Genomic DNA, 4,860 nt, shown 5'->3' with positions numbered 1-4,860 from the left:
GGAGGCTGAGGCAGGAGAATGGCCTAAACCCGGGAGGCAGAGCTTGCAGTGAGCCGAGATCCAGCCACTGCACTCCAGCCTGGGCGACAGAGCGAGGCTCCGTCTCAAAAGAAAAAAAAAAGAAAAGGAAGGAAGGAAGGAACGAACGAACGAACATAGGCTGGGCATGGTGGCTCATGTCTGTGATCCCAGCACATTGTGAGGCCGAGGCAGATAGATCACTTGAGGCCAGGAGTTCGAGGCCAGCCTGGCCAACATGGTGAAATCCCGTCTCTACTAAGAAACATACAAAAAATTAGCCAGGCGTGGTGGCGCATGCCTGTAGTCCCAGCCGCTTGAGAGGCTGAGGCATGAGAATCGTGTGAACCCAGGAGGCAGAGGTTGTAATGAGCCGAGATAGCACCACTGTGCTCCAGCCTGGGTGACAGCGAGACTCTGTCTCAAACAAACAAACAAACAAACAAACAAAAAGAACATAAGCCCATTTCCTAGCTTCAAAATCTGAGGCCCTTGAGGATGAACCTGGCTAAGGGGGTAGAGGCAGAGATGCCCCCACTGCGTGGTGCTCAGAGGGTCCAGGCCCATAAAGCACCTGCCCCTCCTCTAACCCTGCCTCCCCCAAAAATGGCAGTCACATCCCCATTCGCCAGATGAGAATAGTGAGGCCCAGAGGAGAGTGACATGCCAAGGTGCGATGGGGAGTCAGGACACCCCCTCTCCACACTCCTCTCCCAAATCACAGAACGGTGTGTGGGTGGGCACAGGAGCAGGGCAGATGCCCCAGGAGCCAAGACCACTGACAAGGCCAATTTCTGTGTTTCTCAGTAAACACACCACGATTGAAAGCCGACACCAGGATGTCTGATATCCAGAACACCACGCCCCACAAGACCACAACCCCCAGACACAGGTACCAAAAACCCGCCTCTATCCCCGACCTCGGCGGCTTAGAGGAAGCACGCTCAGACCACCCAGCAGCAAACTCCCACCCATGCCTTCGCAGCTGTGTGTCCTTACACTTGCCACTGGACCGCCCTGTACCTCAGTTTCCCTCTCTCACAGGGCTTCCCTAAGGATCAAGGGAGTGGCTGTGCATGGTGCCTCACACCTGTAATCCCAGCATTTTGGGAGGCCCAGGTGGGCAGATCACCTGAGGTCAGGAGTTTGAGACCCGCCTGCCCAACATGGCAAAACCTCATCTCTACTAAAAATACAGAAGTTAGCTGGGCATATTAGCGGGAGCCTGTAGTCCCAGCTACTCAGGAGGCTGAGTCAGGAGAATCGCTTGAACCCAGGAGGTGGAGGTTGCAGTGAGCTGAGATCTCAACCACTGCACTTCAGCCTGGTCGACAGAGAGAGACTGTCTCAAAAAAAAAAACAAAACTGTAACAGTCAGGCGTGGTGGCTCACATTTATAATCCCAGCATTTTGGGAGGCCAAGGCGGGCGGATCACGAGGTCAGGAGATCGAGACCATTCTGGCTAACACGGTGAAACCCTGTCTGTACCAAAAATACAAAAAATCAGCTGGGCATGATGGCATGAACCTGTAGTCCCAGCTACTCGGGAGGCTGAGGCAGGAGAATCACTTGAACCGGGGAGGCAGATGTTGCAGTGAGCCGAGATTGCGCCATTGCACTCCAGCCTGGGCGACAGAGCAAGACTCTGTCTCAAAAAAAAGGATCAAGGGTCAAGGGAGCTTTCACCCATAAAGCACTCAGAACAGGGCTGTGGAAAAGGCAAGTGCTGGCTGGGCGCGTGGCTCACGTCTGTCATCCCAGCACTTTGGGGAGGCCCAGGCGGGCGGATCACCTTAGGTCAGGAGTTCAAGACCATCCTGGGCAACATGGTGAAACCCTGCCTCTGCTAAAAATACAAAAATTAGCCGGGCGTGGTGGTGGGCACCTGTAGTCATGGCTACTCAGGAGGCTGAGGCAGAGCCGGGCGCGTGGCTCACGTCTGTCATCCCAGCACTTTGGGGAGGCCCAGGCGGGTGGATCACCTTAGGTCAGGAGTTCAAGACCATCCTGGGCAACATGGTGAAACCCTGCCTCTACTAAAAATACAAAAATTAGCCGGGCGTGGTGGTGGGCACCTGTAGTCACGGCTACTCGGGAGGCTGAGGCAGAATTGCTTGAACCCAGGAGGCGGAGGTTGCAGTGACTAGAGATCGTACCGCTGCACTCCAGCGTGGACAACAGACAGATACTCTGTCTCCAAAAGAAAAAAAAAAAGCATCAAAGAAATTCACACACATAGAACACTCAGAACAGGGCTGTGGAAAAGGCAGGTACCCACTTAATGGTTGCTGAGTGAACAAATTACATAAATTATGCCTACATTTCTCAAACCGCCTTCCCATGCAATGACACGCATCTGTCGTCCCAGCTACTTGGGAGGCTGAGGCCCGGAAGTCCCTTGAGGCCAGGAGTTCCAGACCGGCCTGGGCAACATCGAAAAAAGAAAGAAACCACCTTCCCAAGTTCCACTGCCTCCCGGACAGTATCTGTCTATTCCTTGCCTTCGAAGCCACTCAAATTTAAATCAGATCACCTTGTTTTAGAAAGAAACATTATACTGTGGTCAAGACTGAGCAAACCAGAACCAGAAGCCACCTCCATAAACAAGAAAACACCAGAGGAAGAAACAGATACAACGAAAATAAAAGCTTGCTATTAAATTCAATTATCACTAGATACTGTTACCTTTTAACAGGCTCTGCCTCTCAATAAAAAGCGAAATTAACAAGTGTGAAGGAGCGTTAAGGACCCAGTTAGCACCCAGCGGAGACTTTCCTCTTGAAAATTTCCAGGTCTGCGAGCAGGGAGGAGTCTGGGCCGGTCTTGACCATCTGTCCAGGCCAAGTCTGTTCTCCTCCTCATCCTAGGGGTTTGAGCCTTGCCTTTACCCAGGACGGGGCTGTGGGTGCTGGAGAATGGCTGCTCCAAGCCCAATTATCTTTATTTTACCAGCTAGACCCTGTGTCACTCAGGGGCCACACAAACCCTCCCAGACCACAGAGATTCTCCCCAACTCCTTCCCGGACGGTCTCCTCACCCCAGCACCGTGGCAGCTTCAGCCCTGTGGTTAGCAACCTGCTAGTTTTCCTTAAACCCTCACATTAACAAAAAATTATTTAACCTGTTCTTGAATGACATTTAAAATTCTTTAAATTCTTAAATTCATTTGTGAAACTTTCCAGCGAGACAGGCACCACCATAAACCACAGCCAGCTCCCGTGTCTTCGACTGGAAAACCTGTGGAAACGGGAGGAGACAAGCGACCACGTTCTAGCGGACGGGGCCTTCGTGCCTGAAGCCCGCTCGGGAGATGAACGAAGGGGCAGGTGTCCAAGACGGGCCAGCACCAGATGGGCCTGTCCCCACCCATTGTCAGCCCTGGAACCGGGGAGAGAGGCGTCCTCGCATGGCGGCTCACAGCCGGTTAACGCTGGGTGCCTGTCCCATATGTGTGTCCCCAAAAGCAGTGATGACCCAATGGGGGACCTGTGGGCCACCTCTGACGCAGGATGGAGAAGTCGTGGGGGCAAAGCAGGAGGCACCGAGCCCCCCACCAGCAGGCTCTGTGTGACGAGGGGCAGCGGGGGGGTGGCAGCAGCTCCTCTCTGGGCCTCAGTATCCCCCGTGGGAAAAGGAAGGGGTGGCAAAAGGAAACAATGGGCCCGACCCGGAGTGTTCCCTGACACCCCTCCTCTGGGTGGGAGATCTCCGTAGTCCTCCTAGGCAGCCCCCTCCCCACAGCCACACCCTGCCCAGGCCTGGCTGTGGGAGGCCCAGAGGCTCCCCGGGGGCCTGGAGAGCAGGGCAGATAAACAAGGCTGCGGGATGGGGGTGTGGACCAGGCAAGTCTGGGCTCTGGCTCCCCTGAGCCCCTGGCTGAGCTCCCGGGGCGGGGTGACTGGGAGCGGGGTCAGGCCTTTGTCTGGGTTTTCAAAAGCGTAGGACACTGGGTGTCTCGCTTTCCCAGGGAGGGAGGGAGGCAGCGGCCCCCACCCAGCCGCGGGCGTGGCGGGTCAGGGGTGAGTCCCCCGGGGAAAGTTGGCGGCTTAGAAAACACGCCCAGTGGGAAGGGCAGGGGGCCACAGGCGGCCTCCAGATCCGGTCTTCTGTCCTCGGGTTGGGGTGGGGACCCGAGCCCCAGCAGGGCAGCTGGCCCCCCTGTCCTGAAGTGAGCAGGTGGGTGACCCCAGGAGGCGCCTCCTGACCCCTGCCCGTGCAGTGCCCACCTGTGGGAGTGAGGGGCAGGGGGGCACCCGAGCACCGGGAGGAGGGGACCGGCCCCTGAAATGACCATGCGCCCTCGCTTGGTACCTGCTGCGCAAAGGAACCCTCCACTGCCCACCACTCCCGACCCCACACAGGCGCAGGCATGTGGGGGTCCAGGGATCCCAGCCCGGGGCCAGCCCCCTCCTGGAGCTACACCATTGGAGCCCCAGCTCTGAGACACTTCCCCGAGAGGGCATCCGACCCAGGCGCCCCGCTGCAAAACGCCGGTTCCTCTCCCTTCTCACACATCCCGGAGACCCGGGAAGCCGAGGGCAGCCCCTCTCCCTCCAGCGGTAACTCGGGACCTGGGCCGTGGCGGGGGTCTCGGGACACCCCTGGAGGCCTTTGGGAAGGGCGGGGGTGGGGGAGCACCGGCCCGCGCGCGCGTCCAAGGCGTCAGGAGCGGTGCGCTCAGGCTGGAGCGGGGGAAGGGTGCGTGAGCGCGAGGCCGGACCGCTGCAATCCGGGGAGGGGTCGCTCCATCTCCCCGGGGCCACCCACAGGTGGCCGAGAGCCGAGGCTCGCCCTGGAGACGCGGGCGGGGCGCGGGCGGAGACTCGAGCCTCCCCCTCCCC

The sequence above is a fragment of the Colobus angolensis genome, unplaced genomic scaffold, assembly GCF_000951035.1.
Source record: "Colobus angolensis palliatus isolate OR3802 unplaced genomic scaffold, Cang.pa_1.0 Scaffold64, whole genome shotgun sequence".
Classification (NCBI taxonomy): domain Eukaryota; kingdom Metazoa; phylum Chordata; class Mammalia; order Primates; family Cercopithecidae; genus Colobus; species Colobus angolensis.
Note: the sequence above shows the minus strand (reverse complement) of the source record.